The sequence below is a fragment of the Oculina patagonica genome, chromosome 7 (genome assembly GCF_052425735.1).
Source record: "Oculina patagonica isolate OP01 chromosome 7, crgOcupat, whole genome shotgun sequence".
NCBI lineage: Eukaryota > Metazoa > Cnidaria > Anthozoa > Scleractinia > Oculinidae > Oculina > Oculina patagonica.
In genome coordinates this window covers 18973537-18992021 of record NC_135764.1, presented here as the reverse complement: position 1 = coordinate 18992021, position 18485 = coordinate 18973537, and the positions used below count along the sequence as shown (strand labels likewise).

The following is an 18485-nucleotide window of genomic DNA, read 5'->3' as shown; positions in this document are numbered from 1 at the left end:
TTTCCAAAAATTTCCGAATATTTCCAAAGATTTTTGAAGATTTCCGAGGAAGAACCGAAAATGTTTCGACTTAATATCAGCATTGAATATGGCAAACTCGTCAGCAAACGCGTCGAAATCGAGAACTTCACATGTGAAAGATATCATACATTTTACACTGTAAAGTTATCAAATTGGCATCAGTTTTTTATGCGCTGTCCTGTTATTGATGATTAATTTCGTCATAACATTGTCAAAGTTAGTTGTAGGTCCACGAGCCGAAAGATCCACAAGGGAAACAAATGCAAGAGTCAAAATACGGAAGTTGCTATTAATACAAAGGGAATACAAAAGATTTTTCTGCCCAATCAGGAGGCAGTATTCAGAGAGCTTTTTGAACTGGTCTGGTAAGACTCTTTTTCCAGGGGCACCTTTCAGTCGCTCCAACTTTTCTATGCCGATTTTTCCCCCGTAGTTTCGCGCTATTTTTCACCCGCATTTTCGCGTTTCCCTCGCCCCACTAACTGCCCCTGGGTCTCCGAGGATGTATTTTCCTACGATCAAATGCATTGCTTGAGAAATTAATATTTATTTTTTAAAGCTTCAAGCGAACCCATTAAATATTATTCTGTTAAAAGCCTGATTTTCTAAGTAGAAAATATTACAGTATTGAGACATTACTATTGATTATTTCTAAAATTCTGTAAAAACTTAATTCTCTAGCAAGCAAAATATCGACGCGGTCAGTAGGTTGACTGACTTGCTTGTCCTGAAACCAAAGTTTAAAATGAATGATAACCATTAACGACAATTAAAAAGTGCGAATGGCTAAAAACACTGAAACAAAAATAGGACAAAGAGAGAAGAGTTGTCATATCAAACTTTGTTCTGGTTTGAAATTTGAAGACAATGCAGCATTTTTGACCGTCATCAAGAAACGTTACAACCTGTCTACTGCTGGTAAATAATTTAACTGAACCGTCCTGCAAAGCAAAAGCGGGCAAACGTTGGCTATTCATGAGCATTAGGTATAACAGGACAATATGGAACTATGTTTCATTCGAAGCCGTAAACCCGAGATCGATGGATCGCAAGCCCTTGAGAAGTAATTAAGTTTCTTCAGGTTACTATAAGAAATGTGCCTTTTTCATAATTGAAAATTAATGTAAGTTAATGTTTTTGTTTTTGAATGAATTTGACCGTTTTATTCACTTTATCATCTTGTACAGTCAAAAGCCGAAAACAAGCCGGTTTTTTTAGAGTGATTGCACCTCCCCGTGAAACAGAAACTCAGACGGCAACGGGAACGTGAACATCACCAAACAGAAGTTTTAATGGGCGGAATAATAACTCTGCACTTGCGTTTTAAATCCTGGAACGTTTGTTGCTGCCTAGTCTTAAATTTATCCTATATACGACCTACTCTGACACATATACAGCCCCAAAACGATTAAAATGGGAACGCTGATTTAAAACCAAATCTAAGGGGGTGTGACATGTTGAAAATGCGGTCCCTCAGTTGGTTGTTGACCACACTTCTACCCTGGTGATCGCCTGCGTTGAAATAGCGAGTTATTTCTTCTTTTAGCCTTGGGATATGCTAAAACTCTTTCAAATCCTTGACAAGGACTACAGGTAGAAAGCATTGTATGCTAAGAACAAATTGAAACAAAGACGAGTGAAAATGCGTGTTTTAATTATCAAACGCACATTAATTTGTTCACTGACATTTATGTATGACATTGACAGAAGAAAAGAAAGAAAGATGTAAGACTTCAAGATAGACAAGACTTCAAGTACACCCACAATTTAATAAAATCCACCGCATTTTTCATCAGTCTATGACGTCAATCACGTTAATCTATTCCTGCCCACGCTAGTGAGGTTCATGCCCAAGGAAGGGGTCTAAAACATCTCTACTGTTTTACTAAGATAAGATGATAGGAATTTTAACTTAGAGAAGTAAATTTTAAATCCAAATTAAGGTCCTTACACACGAAGCGACAGTGCGCATTATCTTTTATTGTTTCTGGGACAAATATTTTGACAATGCTCTTGTTGCCAATAATGCTCACTTTTATTTTATGATTAGTGTGCACGCATTTTCTCTCTGCGATATATTAGGGCTGTGAGTCATTGTTGATTTGATATAATGTCGGTTCTTCTTAAGTTTTACTCATAAACAGTGTGTGTTCAAGAGTACAAGTTTACAGATTTTTTTTCGTCCAATAAGCCGCAGTATTAATGAAATTAGAGTAGTTTTTCCCAACGCGCGCAGCTTCAAATTGACTGCACCCAACCGTTATCTGCGCATTACTAAATAATGCCTTTATGTTGTAAAATATAGACGTACCAGAAAAACACAATTCTGGGATTCTTCTATAACATGCAAAGTTGGCCCAAAATTAAACATTCCAACCATGAACGGCTGTCTGTGCAATGTTGATCGAGACTACTGAGGTCTTACCTACCTTGAATTCGTTGAGCAGTTATATTAATATATAAGTACAGGTGGTGTTCTATCTCAAGTGATCGAAACCTGGAATAAAAATGAATAAACGGTTCTGTTTGTTGCAATAGCTTCTTAATTAAAAAGAAACGGATGAAAAAAACTGCTTAATCTGAAACGTATCCTATACCTGACTTTCTTTGACAAAAATACAGCCCGAACCAACTGAGATGCGCACAGTGATTAAACAACCCGATTAAAGGACGTGTGACATGCTGAAAATGCGGTCCTTCTATTGGTTGGTCTCTACACTTCTATCTTGCTGATTGATTGCATTGGAATGACGAGCTATTTTCTTCTTTTGGCCTTAGGATATGCGCAAACTCTTTTAAATCCTTGACAACGACAACTTCTTTCACAGGCATTTCGAAGGCGCTCGAGGTCTCAAATTGCCATATGTATGATATTGAATTTGAAATGATAAAAACAGGAAACAGTTTGTGTTCCTTTATACCGAATAAAAGTGTTGAAGTAGCACGTTTCTTTAAATCAGTTTTTGTTCTGTGCTATTCATTGTTTAAGGCGTTTAAGGCGATTCCTTAGTATATTGTTACGCATCCTTTATGGGCATAATCTTTAGGTGTAATTATCCCGCGTACAGAAAAAAATAGCGGCCCAATGGAAACGTGAATTTAGCTTGTACTCGTTAGAGTATCATTGAGGCCTAAAGATCATTGCACACGAATGACGAATGAAAAATTGAAACAGTGTCGATTGAAAATGGATGTTTTTATCTTAAACCACACATTAAATTATTCCTTGACATGGACACATTAAACCTTTTGTTTTATTTGTGCTTTTATTTCTCGTTATTTTTCCGATTCTACGAAAAGTAAACGGTTCAATTAAAAACGTTCCTGAAAGCTGTTAGATTTTTTCCAGTAAAAAGCTGCAAAATTGCTACAAAAACTGAAATAGTAAAAAATTTATAAAGGGAACGTAATTTGACCGACGTTTACGAAATTCAAAAAAGTTAAGTGTTACCTAAATATATATACTGATTTTTGACATGGTTTGTAGTATCTTAAACGAAAAAAGTCCCCGATCTTAAAGCTTTGTAACTTTTCATTAACTTTATGTTTTCTTTCACTTCGCAAGGGTAAGTGTTTTAAAAATATAAACCACACTTCTGCGATAGGGCAACGTTTTCGTGGTAACAGACACAAAACATTGACATGATTGACAGAAGAAAAGAAAGGAAGATGTAAGACTTCAAGACAAGACTTCAAGTACACCCAAAATTTAATAAAATCCACCGCATTTTTCATCAGTCTATGACGTCAATCAAGTTAATCTATTCCTGCCCACGCTAGTGAGGTTCATGCCCAAGGAAGGGGTCTAAAACATCTCTACTGTTTTACTAAGATAAGATGATAGGAATTTTAACTTAGAGAAGTAAATTTTAAATCCAAATTAAGGTCCTTACACACGAAGCGACAGTGCGCATTATCTTTTATTGTTTCTGGGACAAATATTTTGACAATGCTCTTGTTGCCAATAATGCTCACTTTTATTTTATGATTAGTGTGCACGCATTTTCTCTCTGCGATATATTAGGGCTGTGAGTCATTGTTGATTTGATATAATGTCGCTTCTTCTTAAGTTTTACTCATAAACAGTGTGTGTTCAAGAGTACTAGTTTACAGATTTTTTTTCGTCCAATAAGCCGCAGTATTAATGAAATTAGAGTAGTTTTTCCCAACACGCGCAGCTTCAAATTGACTGCACCCAACCGTTATCTGCGCATTACTAAATAATGCCTTTATGTTGTAAAATATAGACCTACCAGAAAAACACAATTCTGGGATTCTTCTATAACATGCAAAGTTGGCCCAAAATTAAAAATTTCAACCATGAACGGCTGTCTGTGCAATGTTGATCGAGACTACTGAGGTCTTACCTACCTTGAATTCGTTGAGCAGTTATATTAATATATAAGTACAGGTGGTGTTCTATCTCAAGTGATCGAAACCTGGAATAAAAATGAATAAACGGTACTGTTTGTTGCAATAGCTTCTTAATTAAAAAGAAACGGATGAAAAAAACTGCTTAATCTCAAACGTATCCTATACCTGACTTTCTTTGACAAAAATACAGCCCGAACCAATTGAGATGCGCACGGTGATTAAACAACCCGATTAAAGGACGCGTGACATGCTGAAAATGCGGTCCTTCTATTGGTTGGTCACCACACTTCTATCTTGCTGATTGATTGCATTGGAATGACGAGCTATTTTCTTCTTTTGGCCTTAGGATATGCGCAAACTCTTTTAAATCCTTGACAACGACAACTTCTTTCACAGGCATTTCGAAGGCGCTCGAGGTCTCAAATTGCCATATGTATGAAATTGAATTTGAAATAACAAAAACAGGAAACGATTTTGTGTTCCTTTATACCGAATATACCGTGGCACGTTACTTTAAATCAGTTTATGTTCTCTTCTTTTCAGTTTTTTAAGGCGATTCCTTAGTATGGTGTTGCGCATCCTTTATGGGCATAATCTTTAGGTGTAATTATCCCGCACACAGAAAAAATAGCAGCCCAACGGAAACGTGAATTTAGCTTGTACTCGTTAGAGTATCATTGAAGCCTAAAGATAATTGCACACAATAAAAAATTGAAACAGTGTCGATTCAAAATCGGTGTCTTTATTTTAACACACACATAAAGTTATTCGTAAACATCGACACATAACACCTGTAGTGTATTGCGTTACCTAAGTGTTACTACTGTAACGCTATTTCCTATTACACAACCTGTACATGATTGTAAAAGTACTTTCCTATGTAAAAGTAGAATTACTGATTCCTAGTATTGTAGTGTGAATATACTCTCTTGATCTTGTAATAAACTTCAGTTGATTAATAGCAATGAAAGGTGTGACTTGAGTCGATTCCCACGACACTATATACTGGCGACGAGGATTAAAACAAAAGAATCTTCCGCGTAAATGGAACGGTCCGTCCTATCTGTACCAACGCCGTTCAACATCGACGCAGCTGACTTATACTGCGAATGGCAGCACTGGGTGAGTTCGTTTGAGATTTACTCAGTGGCTTCCGAACTAGCCGACAAAGACGACAAGGTCCAGCGAGCGACCTTCCTGCACTGCCTTGGCTCGGCTGTGCAAAGAATCTTCAGAACCATACCCGGCGAACATAAGAAGCTCGACGACGTCCAGCGAGCACTAGAAGAGTACTTCGCGCCCAAAAGAAACGTGGTTGCTGAACGTTACAAGTTCCGTTCGAGAGAACAGAAACCAGAAGAGCCGATCGATAGTTATCTAACAGCTCTCAGAGAGTTGGCGAAATCATGCGAGTTTGGCGCCCTTGAAGAAGAGATGATCAGAGACCAGATCGTCGAGAAATGTTCCTCAAAGACTCTTCGACAGAAGCTATTGCAGCAAGATGAATTAAATCTGACGAAGACAATGAAGGTGGCCAGAAGTGACGAGACTTCAAAAAAAGATGCCAGCCTAATTGCGAAAGGAACAAAAGAAGACCCCATACCAGTCGATCAAGTCGACGCGAGAAGAACAGATGGAGGAAGAGACAAGAAATTCATCTGTTACAGATGTGGCGGAATGGATGGCCACAGTCCTGACGAATGTGGTGCACTCAACTCGCGATGCAATGCCTGCAGAAAAATGGGACATCTTGCCAGAGTTTGCAACTCAACCACCAAGAATCCCCAGCAGCGCCGTTCGAACCAGAATAGCAACCAAAGGTCACGCAAGAACCCCAAGAAGAAAAGTACGAAGGACCCCCGGGGGGGGTACTCGACATAATTTTGGGTAGGGAGGTGCGGCCCGGCCTCCGAAACCCTGACCCTGTTTAAGACACGAACCTCTGATTTTCCTACCCTGTTTAAGACAGAATGCCAATTTTTGATACCCCGTCTAAGACATAAAAAATTACCTCACTGGCTTTGTTGTGGTCGTGAATTAAGCAAAGCATCAATGCCGAAATCAACGTAAGTCAGCAATACGGAAAAATTTGTGAATATTCGGCTTGTTACACCTCTGCAGGCATATAAGCCTATCCTGTTTGACTTTGGTCCATGCTAAGATACCCTGTTTAAGACAAACGTGGGTGAAATATATACCCTGCTCAAGACAAAAAAGCCTGAAAACCATACCCTGTCGGGCCGCACGTCCCCATTAAGCCCTAATAAGCGAGTGCCCCCCCCCCCCCCCGGGGAAGGACCGAAAAGTACGAAGCCTGAAGACAGAATGGCTCAGCGAAGAAGGCTCTGATGATAATGAACCAATATTCTCAATGAACAATGAGGACAGTTCAGTCCAAGTAAACGTGAATGGCCAGAAGATCAGAATGATAGTTGACACCGGATGTAAGTACAACATAATTTCATCAAAGTTGTACAATTCTAAGTTTAAGTGTTATGAACTGAGACCAAGCAAAAAGCGATTTATCGCCTATGGACAGAAAGAATCACTAGATTGTAAAGGTTATTTTACCGCTACTATCGAAGTAGGAAATAACGCTTTAAGAGCAAATGTGTATGTTATAGAGGTAAATGCAGTTCAAGACAAGCCTAAGACTAGTGAAAGTAGTAAGATAGAGTCTTTGTTACGTGAGTTCGATGAAATTTTTCATGGGATAGGGAAAGTAAGCAAATTTGAGCATAAAATTGCTATTGACCCCAGCGTCAAACCAGTTAGTCAAAACATTTGAGGCGAATACCTTTCAGCCAAATTGAAGCTGTCAACGACGAGCTTGACAAAATGCTAGAAAACGACATAATTGAAGAGGTCACAGAGGCTAGTCCATGGGTTTCCAACCTAGTTATCGTCCCAAAGAAATCGGGGGAGATAAGAGTATGTTGTGATCCCAGGGAAGTGAATAAGGCTGTAATTAGGGAGCGTCACTTATTACCTAAGGTAGATGATACTTTGTAAGCTCTGCACGGTTCAAAGTATTTTGCAAAAATCGATGCTAAGAGTGGTTCCGGTTGCTACATTGACCAGCGTGAATGTGTCTCTCCCCTGGGTCTTAATGATGACATGCTTAGCCGGATTAAATTGCGGGTCTAGCTTTGTTTGCCTCATGTTTGCGCAAAACACGACGTCGCCGATGTTAAAATTATGCGGAGCTGCGTGATTTTTCTTGTCGTGATAATCCTTCATTTGCGCTTGATATTTGCGACAACGAGAACGAATTTCTTTGTCATCTTGATTGCTCTGATTCGACTCGACATGTGGTACCTTCATACGAATTTCGCGTTTGAATAATAGCGCGGTCGGTGATTTTCCACTAACTGGATGCGGAGTTGCTCTGTAAGACATTAGAATTTTAGGTAATTCTTTTTCCCACAATTTACCTTCGGAGATCGCGGCGCGAAAGTTCTTCTTAAGGTACCGGTGAAATCGCTCTAACTTTCCATTGCTTCTTGCAAAATACGGCGAGACGCGAATGTGCTTGATACCACACGATGTGAGAAAATTTTCTAACTCTGCACTCACAAATTGCTTGCCATTGTCGGAGACTAATTCTTCCGGAAAACCAAATCTTGCAAATATGTCTGTCAACACTCGAATGACATCACGAGAAGTGATTTCTCGCAACACGTGCGCTTCCGGATACGACGAAAAGTAATCGATATATGTCAAAATATATTTCCCACTTACCGGGCCAACGATGTCCACAGCACCCTTTACCCAAGGACCACGGGGTAACGATGTGGGTTGAAGCGGCGTAAACTTGTTCAACGGTTGATTCAGAACACAAGCGCGACAATTCTTAATCATTGCTTCTGCTGCGTCATCCATTCCAGGCCAAAAGAATCGTGACCTGAGGAACTGTTTGGTTTTAACAATTCCTTGATGCGTTTCGTGCGACAGTTTCAGAATTTTCTTTTGCAATGATGAAGGAACAACAATTCGATTTCCTCTGAGAATTATTCCTTCATAGACAGATAATTCGTCTTTTACTGCCTTAAATGGTTTCAATTTGTCGTCGCTCGACCATTTTCCACTTTGGATTAGTGCGACTAATTTTGACAAAGTGTCATCTTTGCTTGTTTCGCGGCTCATATCGGCGATCGTGACAGCTTGCAGGTCTAACATATTGCTGTCATAAAGAAATCGAACATAGTTTTCGCAAACGGTGCCGCTATCTGAATTGTTTTCGCACTTTGAAGGCAATCGAGAAAGCGCATCTGCTGTGTTGTCCTTACCTGAAACATGTTGAATGCGAAAGTTGTACTGATGCAATCTCCAGGCTAGACGTTGAATGCGTGGTGGCAGGACTTTGCTGGACTGCGGATCAAACATGCTGGAGAGAGGTTTGTTGTCCGTGAGAAGCGTAAACTTAATTCCGAATAAGTAGTCGTGCAGGCGTTCGACTGCCCAGACACATCCAAGCGCTTCGCGTTCGATTTGCGAGTACCTTCGCTCGGTAGGCGTCAATGATCGACTTATGTACGCGATAGGTTTTCGTTCGCCATTGTTTTGGTCTTGGAGCAAGATGGCTCCTAAGCCTACTGGGCTAGCATCGGTGATCACATACGTTGGAGCGTTTAAACGGAAGCACGCGAGAACATGACCAAACATGAGGCAAACAAAGCCGGCTAGACCCGCAATTTAATCCAGCTAAGCATGTCATCATTAAGACCCAGGGGAGAGACACTTTCACGCTGGTCAATGTAGCAACCGGAACCACTCTTATTCGAAATGCAAAATACTTGAAGCGCGCACCTAAGAATGAAGAACCAGACGAGCAGGGTAATGCGTACAATAGTTCTGACTCAGTAAATGTCGATTCTAGTGAGACCAGTCAGAACAATTCTGATGCTTGTAAGGAAAGTGATCATTCCGAAAATCAAGCCGCTCAGAATGAAGAGAGTCTCACAACTAGGTCGGGACGTGTAGTTAAATCTACAAAGGATCACGAAAACTTCGTATATTATTAGCTGATTAAAGTATGCAGCAATGATTAACTTTAATTTCAATATTGATTTCAATAGACACTCTTGTAGAACCTTGTCCGGGAAGGATGTAGTGTATTGCGTTACCTAAGTGTTACTACTGTAACGCTATTTCCTATTACACAACCTGTACATGATTGTAAAAGTACTTTCCTATGTAAAAGTAGAATTACTGATTCCTAGTATTGTAGTGTGAATATACTCTCTTGATCTTGTAATAAACTTCAGTTGATTAATAGCAATGAAAGGTGTGACTTGAGTCGATTCCCACGGCACTATAACACCTATTGTTATATTTGTGCTTTTATCTCTCCTTATTTTTCTGATCCTACGAAAAGTAAACGGTTCAAATCAAATCTTTTTTGAAAGCTGTTAGATTTTTTCAAGCAAAATGCTGCAAAATTGCTACAAAAACTGAAATAGGAAAATAATTATGAAATGGACGTAATTTGACCGACGTTTACGAAATTAAAAAAAAAGCTGAGTGTTACTTAAAAAAATATATTGATTATTGACATGGTTTGTGGAATCAATAACTCTCCGTTCTAAAAGCTTTGGCAATTTTCATTAACCTTACGTTTTCTTTCACTTCACAACACATGTGTTCTAAATATATAAACCACACTTCTGCGATAGGGCAACGTTCTCGTAGAAACAGACTCAAAACATTGACATGATTGACATTGACAGAAGGGAAGAAAATTTATATGTAAGACATCAAGGCGGCCTGAAAAGTAAAGAATTTTTGAACTACAGATTTGCCATATGTTAGGTGCATTAAATTTATGTTTGCTAGTCTTTTTATCAATTTCAATGGACGCCGGAACAATAACGTTTAAAAACGACATAACGCTATGATCAAGTAAACAGAATCAGCACCCTGCGTTGATGTTTTATGTCAACAGTGTGAACAACAAAACGTTACGTCCAAGAAGGAATATAATGACAAGAGGATAACGACGTAAGGTCTGTCGAGTTATTTGGGTCTAAACTACACTTCAGTGAACTACACGTGTTTGCTTAAAGACGCCATCTTTAATAACCAACATGCATTGCGTCCGTAACTGTAACAGTACTTCATGTAAGCTAACACAACATCTCCCCCTTTTTGTTAGAGAGTGTGAAATCCAAGTCAAACACATTGAGTATGACAAAAACTATATGAAAACTTACAACAGTGTCATCTCATGCTAAACCTAGGTTCTCTCTAACTTTGAGTGATGGTCTTATAATTCTCTTAGGCCTAGTAGCAAGAATAGGTGTTACAGGGGGTACTTGAATGTCTCTCCTGATAGCAGGATTGTCCTTCCGAACAGGAGTTGCAGGTTTGTTCGCTGCTGGAACTTGGTCCACTACTGGTAAGGGTCGATGTTCCTCCTGCTAGTTCGGCAGTGGAGTTAGGTGAACACGGTTCCTTCTTATCGTGCTGGTTGGTGTTTCAACTTGATATGACCGAGGGGTTGATGCTGCTTCAATGACTTTTCCTGGTCGCTGAAGGTCCTTCACAAAGACTTCTGTACCCGGTCCAATTGGAGGCAAGGGCTTGGCCTTGTGCCTGCTGTTGAACACTGTTTCCTGCTTCAACTTGCTAATGCTCTCTCGTGCACGCAGGTTTTCTAAATCGGGCCACTGCGGATTTAGCTGGGTATGAAATGCCGGAACACTGTTCCTAATCTGCCTTCCCATCAATAACTGTGCGGGAGAGAACTTGCATGCTAGTGGTGTTGATCTGTAAGCAAGTAATCCTTTAGCGGGTACCTTTTCTTTCGTAAGTAGATTCTTCACTGTTCTAACCCCACGCTCAACTTCTCCATTAGATTGGGGAAATCTAGGACTACTTGTGGTATGCTTGAATCCCCATTCCTTAGCAAAGTAGGAGAACTCCGCGCTGTCAAATTGAGGACCCTTGTCGGATCGCACTTGTTCTGGGGTCCCATGTCTGGCAAATATCGACTTGAGGGCTCTAATAACCTCGCTTGACTTTGTTGTCTTCTGCATGGCTGCTACTTCGACGTATCTTGAGAAGTAGTCTATAACAATAAGGTAGTCGATGCCTTTTAGCTGGAAGAGGTCTGTGGCTACGACTTGCCATGGACGGTCTGGTAAGGGTGTCGTGATAAGTGGTTCGGGTTTGTTGTCCCTGTGTAGCGCGCAGACTCTACATTGTTGCACCAGATCCTGGATTTCTCTGCTCAGTCCTGACCACCAAACAGAGCTTTTGGCCCGCTCACGGCACTTAGTGATCCCTTGATGCCCCTCATGGATCTTATCCAATATCTCAAGACGCATGGAAGAAGGGATTACGATCCTGGATGCTTTGAGAAGAATGTTCTGTACCACTGACAGTTCACCCCTGCTTGACCAGTAGGGTTTCATAGCATCATTTAAGGAATGCTTGTCAGGCCATCCTTCATAGCAGTATACTTTGATCTGTCTGCAGACTGGATCCTCTTCCTGTGCTTCCATGATCTGCAGTAGTCTTGTGTCTGAGGCAGGCAGTGATGAGATCACGCTTCCAATGTGTGCGTACATTTCGTCATCATCAATTGTAGACTGAACTGCTTGGCTTCGGACTTGGAGTCTTGAAAGCGCATCGGGTATGTACATCTTCTTTCCAGGAACATGCTTGATCTCCTTGAAGTGGAATCTCATTAGTCGCATTCTGAATCTCTGGATTCGCGGCGGAAGTTGGTCTAGAGTGTGCGTACTCAGAAGTGGCATCAGGGGTTTGTGGTCAGTTTCAACGGAGATCGACTTCCCCACGATGTACTCCCAGGATCGTTCGCATGCCCAGGTGAGTGCTAGGGCTTCTTTTTCTATCTGTGCATATCTGGTCTCGGTGGGAGTCATCGCTCTTGATATGAATGAAACTGGTCGCCAGGAGTTGTCTGGTTGGAGTTGAAGAACTACCCCGCCTAGGCCATAGGAGGAAGCATCAGCTGCCACTTTGGTTTCCTTGTTTGGATAGTACAGCGCCAGTACTGGGACTTGTGTGAGGTCAGCTTTGATCTGCTCAAATGCTTTCTGTTGCTCACTTCCCCATACCCATTCGTTCCATTTGTGAAGAAGGTCTCTGATGCTCTTTGTCTTGTCAGCAAGGTGTACGGAAAACTTGCTCAATTGGTTTATCATGCCAGTAAATGTTCTTACTTCTTGCATATTCTGAGGCGGCGGTAGGTCAGCAATTGCTTGTAGCTTTTCAGGATCTGCCTCAATTCCACTAAAGCTTATGACGTGTCCGAGGAACTTAACTCTGTCTGTACTGAACTGGCACTTGTCGAGGTTGAGTGTCACGCCAGCTTCGACTAGACGCTTGAGTACTGCTTCTAGTCTTTCATCATGTTCTTGCTGATCCTTACCATGGACTAATACATCATCTATGTTGCACTCCACACCATCTAATCCCTGGAGGATCTGACTCATATTCTTCTGGAATTTCTCTGAACCAGAACTGATACCGAAAGGCAATACATTGAAACAGAAACGGCCCCATGGAGTAATGAATGTTTTCAGTGGCCTTGACACTCACGCTAGCTTTATCTGCCAAAATCCTGAGTTTGCGTCAAGTTTTGAAAAGACTCTAGAGCCTGCCAATCTTCCAAGGGTTGTGTCTACTGCTGGAAGTGGGTGGTTCTCCCTCTTTACGTACTCGTTTAGCTTACTCAGGTCCACGCACACCCGGACTTTACCATTGCTCTTAGGAGTAACAACCATAGGAGCACACCAATCAGTGGGCTGGTCAACTCTGGATATGACACCTGTCTCCAACATTCTGTCTAACTCTTCCTTAGTTTTCTGATACAGAGGGAAGGGCACTTTCCTTGGTACTGTTACTTGAAAAGGTTTTGCATCTTCTTGGAGTGTGATGCAGTAACTGTCCTTCATAACACCCAGTCCCTTGAACAACTTGGGGTATTCGTCTGCTACTTTACTCTTGTAGTCCACACTGCTTAGGCTGTCAAGTCTGCTAATTAGCTTTAGATGTTCAGCTGGCTCTCTTCCTAGCAAAGGTCGCTCCAAATCTTCTATCACATACACTTGTTCCTGAGTAACCTTGTCTTGAACTCGCAACTTAGCTGTGAAAGTTCCTAGGCAGCTCAGTTTCTGTTTACATGGACCCATGAGTACCCTGGTTGTCTTGCTAAGTGACGGAGTTGGTTTCAGGCTATGAAATAAGCTTGGCGGAATAACTGTTACATCTGCACCAGAATCTACTTTGAACTCCATCAGTTGTCCATTCATCGAGACGAGTGCTTTCCATGAATCTCCTGCCCCTCCTTGGACAGCAGATAGTTCAGTGAGTTCACCCAGGAATAGCTCTCCTTCAGCTTGTCTCCCAGTGAAATTCACTTCAGCCACTCTCTTGTCTGGTAGGGACTTACAAGCCTTTGCCCAATGTCCTATTTTAGAACACTTCATACATTTTGATTCTCTGGCTGGACATTGTCTCTTTGGGTGTGATTGACCCAGGCACCTTGAACACTGTGCTTCACGAGTCTTCCCATTTTTAAACTTGGGTGGCTTGGGTGGTTTCTTTTTCTTCTTCATGTCTTCTTTAGAATCTTTTCCTTTTCCTTTGGATAAGTGGTCCACGCTGGCTGGTACAGGAGGCTCAGACTTGGCTTCCTGTAGGAAAGGTTATTGCTTCTTAACTGTCTCTGACTGCCTGGCTTTTGTGATTGCTTTCTCCAAAGTCAACTTAGAATCCAGTTGCAGTTGTTCAGAGAGCTTCTTGTCTTTTATCCCTACAACGATTCTATCTCTGATGAGATCGTCTCTCAATGTTCCAAATTCGCAGTATTCAGCAAGGCAATATAAATCTGTTATGAAATTATCCACTGACTCACCATCCTGTTGGCTTCTCTGGTTAAATTTCGCTCGCTCAAATATTACATTTCTCTTTACCACGAAATGAGCTTCAAACTCGCCTTTCACGACGTGATACTGCTTCGCTTCTTCGGTTGATAGTCCGAATGCAACCATGATGTCGTCAGCTTCTTCGCCCATCGAATAAATCAAAGTGTTTACTTGGCTATCGCCGTCCTTTTGGTCGAGTCCGGTCGCTTTTCGAAATCTCTCAAAACGCTTGATCCAGCGTGGCCATTCTTCGGGCTTAAAGTTGAATTTTTCCGGTGGTGGAACTTTGTAATTTGCCACGGAGATTTGTTGAACCATTTGTTGTTGTACCGGTGCTTGTGGTTGTGCAGGCTGTTGTGGCGGAGCGCCGGCTTTATTCGGCTCGTCAACTACTAATTGCTGTTGTTCAGCTGGAATTCCGGCTTCGCCTGGAGCTGGGTCTACCATATTGTCGTTTTTTCTGATTCTTCTTCAGTTTAAAGCCAATTGGTAACTTCCCGCTGCCACCATGTCGAGTTATTTGGGTCTAAACTACACTTCAGTGAACTACACGTGTTTGCTTAAAGACGCCATCTTTAATAACCAACATGCATTGCGTCCGTAACTGTAACAATACTTCATGTAAGCTAACAAAACAAGGTCGTTAACTCATTTTCTCTCTATCGCATAGAAAACATCATTTTATATCGTGAGGGTTTTAATGTTGTATGCAAGGCCTTTATTTTTAAGCATTGCATTTTAATTAAAAAAGTATGTAGCCTGCTCCGTTACATGATGTTTGCAAGTGCGACTTTGAAAATTTGAAATTGTAATCAATTCGAACCTCGTGTTCCTTTTTTTGTTATATTAAGATAAATGACTGACTGTCTTTGGCACATAAACAGTCTAATTAACATTAGGTCGGTCACAATATAATACTATATGCTGAAAATGCGCTCTTTTTATTAGTCTTTGATTGCATTTCGAGTTATGTCCTCGGGTATGATTTATGATTTGCATAAAAATAGCCCCTTCTGATTTACGGTATATTATTAAGAAAGCCTTCAATTTTTCATTTTTGACGCCCATTCTTGAATATTCGCCTCCTTTTTGTCTGTCCTATCCGAATTCAATTCTCTTGTATTTGAATAGACCTGACTACTTAGATGATTGATTACATTAAAGTTGTTACTTCTGATTTATGGTTTATGACTGAACAATCACTCTATAAGTCCTAATTTATCATGTTTGACGCCGATTCGTGATTTTTCGTTAAAGCCATATGCCCATAAGCAATTGCTCTATAAGAAAAAACGAATTTTATTTCAATTAAATAAGAAGCACCACAGGAGCTTTTAAGGTAGCAAGGAGGGCCATTATTTTGTTAACATTGTATTTCATTAAAAAAGCTTGTACCATGTTTCGTTTTTTTAACCGACGCTTGTAAGTGTAATTTTAAAACTTTGAAATCAAAATTTGTTATGAATAAATACTGATTTCGATACCGATTCATGATTATTCGCTAAAGCCATATGCCAATAAGCAATTGCTGTATTTAAAAAAAATTCTAGCTTTTAGATGGTTAGGACAGCCATTATTTTGTTAACATTGTATTTAAATAAAGAAAGCTTGTAGCATGTTCCGTTTTATAGCGCTTGTAAGTGTTTTGGCTTTTTGAAACTTTGAAATAATAACTAATCCGATCCCACTGTTAACCGAAATTAAAAAAGTTGATTGGTGTTAAAAACTATACTGATTTTTGACACGGTTATTATGACGTCACAAGTTTTTATTTCCGACAATTTTCCGACACTTTTTCCGATCTCTCTGCGATAATGAAGGCCAAAAAAAACATTTTTCATCTTGCAATATCTCTGCAATGCAATGTCCAATTACTTTGAAACTTTGGGATATTTTTTTTTGGCTCCTAATAAACACATGGGCAAAAAATAAAAAAAAATCGAAATTTCTGTTCATTTGACCTTTAAGAAATTATTGGTCTTCTTGAAAATATAGAGAAGTCCAAGGACAACTGCAAACTTGATACGACGTGTCAGGGTTTTTACAGCAGCGTTTTGTTTAGTTATTCTAATTTATAAAATAATACAACGGAAATGTATTGAATATGAGTTATGAAAGCAATAGACCATGCCCTTGTTGAGTTCGAACACGAACACTCGAAAAGATTGTAAATGACTTGCATATGGCTCATAACTTGTTTACAAATTCTTGTCATGTTTTCCAACATTCCGTTTAAAAAGCGGGCATCTAAAAGGTATTTTTGAACTAGAAACATAATAATTCGTTTTTTGTCTTCTTTGGCAAAAGTTCCGTTGGGAAACATTCCGATGCATTTTAATGACAAATAGTAATGACAAATAAATGAACTGTCTTGAACTGTCTAGTATCTTACGTTAGAACTGAACGTTTCAAAGCGAACTTTTACAAATAGGTGTTTATGTAGGTTTATTTCATGATTGACACATTTTCTTTTGTTATTTAACAACCTTCAGTAAGAGATAAATACCGAGAACGGAGGGATTAATCCATATACATCCCGACGGCCGTAGGCCCTCTTACTAATTTTATGATATTATTCATGAGGGATCATTATATAACTGCCCGTTTCCAGCAGGACAAAAGCTGTCTTATTATTGGTACCTTGACTCCGACCGTAAACAACATATCTTTCTTTTGTTTAATTGTTGCCATTGTGCGGTTTTCTCAGGGCCTGATTACATGAGCCACGTCTGTTAAACCCAACAAAAATCAACTTCGCGATTACATGACGAGAGATCTCAGTATCGCGATGCCGGGATCTCGGCTAGCCGGGCTGAAAATTTTCAATGTAATCGCGTTAACCGGGCCAGCCCGGCTAAGCGGGCCAGCATTAAATTTCTTTTCCCAGCACAATATCCGATGAAAAACTCAATGCTACTCCTTTTAAATATGATGTAAAGGTAACGTAACCCATCCAGCTGCATAAGTGCAAAAAAATAACCACCAATTTGCCGGAAAAAGGTGATTAAGATCATTCGTGCTCTGATCATTCATGCTAAAACCGGGCTGAAAGTCATCTCGGCTAACCGGGCTCATGTAATACCGGGCTGAAAGTCATCTCGGCAAACCGAGCCAGCCCGGCTAACCGGGCCAGCCCGGCTCATGTAATCAGGCCCTCAGAATGGCCTGATCGTGCGCTTTTCACGGTTTCGCGACTCATTAGGGACGGACCATTATTTTCTTGGAGGGGGGGGGGGGGGGGGATAAAAAATTTTCCTCTGCAAAATTTTTTTTTAGTTTATGCGCCTCTGCAAACATTTTTTTCGAAATTCTAACTATTTTTTGTTATACGTATCGTGTTTGCAAACAATTTATTTTGTCTTTTTAGGCCCTGCAAACAATTTTTTTCATCCCCCCCCCTCCAAAAAATAATGGTCATTCCCTTAGAGCGATTTCACAAACTTCGATTCTCACATGCTAATGGGAATTGTTAAATGCTAATGAGAAAGAATAATAGAGATTTCAGATTTGTTTTTATACCATCGTGCGTGCAACCTTATTATTTTCTATAAAATTTTAATGTTTTAAACGTTATAACGTTATTCCCAAAAAGCGCTATATAAATATTTTATTATTATTACCTATGTAACACATGATACGCTAAACGGCAGCAAACAGAACTTGAACTTTTGTGAGCATTTTTTTGAGCTTTAGCTATATATATTTTATAAATAAATGCGCATCTCGCAGAATTTTTAAGCCATATTTCAGTGGTCTTGCCTTCTCGAAGTTTTCTGGGACGTATTCTCGGGGTCTCCAACATTTCTTTTGTAATGCTAAAAAGATCTCAGGCTTGCAGGAAAGGTATCAATTTCGCCATCTCGCGAAGTCATGAATTTACCATTCGACAACGTTTTTATTGAACAGGGTGAAGGTGCAATTTGATCCTTTGACAGCCCAATCTAGCGGTTAAAACTTGCATATGCTTTTAATACCGTAATGAAATAGTTAATATAAAAATAAAAATAAAGCCACCCGTGCACAACTGTGGTTCATCCTTATTAGCATTTAACGATTCTCATTAGCATGTAAGAATCAAGGTTTGTGAACAAGTGAACATCTTTCAGTTCAACTTCCATCAATTTCATCGAAGAGCAAGCTGAGCTATTTAAATGAAAGTAAGTTGTCTAGACCACCTTTATTATATTGAAAAAA

The 18485-nt window shown here is 40.0% G+C and overlaps 1 long non-coding RNA gene and 1 pseudogene across 2 annotated transcripts in view; one reads left to right on the top strand and one right to left on the bottom strand.

Moving 5' to 3' along the window:
- Positions 1-18485, top strand: part of LOC144661091 (uncharacterized) — a 206403-nt pseudogene that overhangs the window by 158229 nt on the left and 29689 nt on the right. The window lies entirely within an intron of this gene.
- Positions 2448-4599, bottom strand: LOC144661133 (uncharacterized). The gene is made up of 3 exons (XR_013572215.1): positions 4561-4599; positions 4393-4460; positions 2448-2518 (listed from the first exon to the last, which is right to left on the bottom strand). It is a non-coding gene; the product is annotated as an uncharacterized LOC144661133 (long non-coding RNA).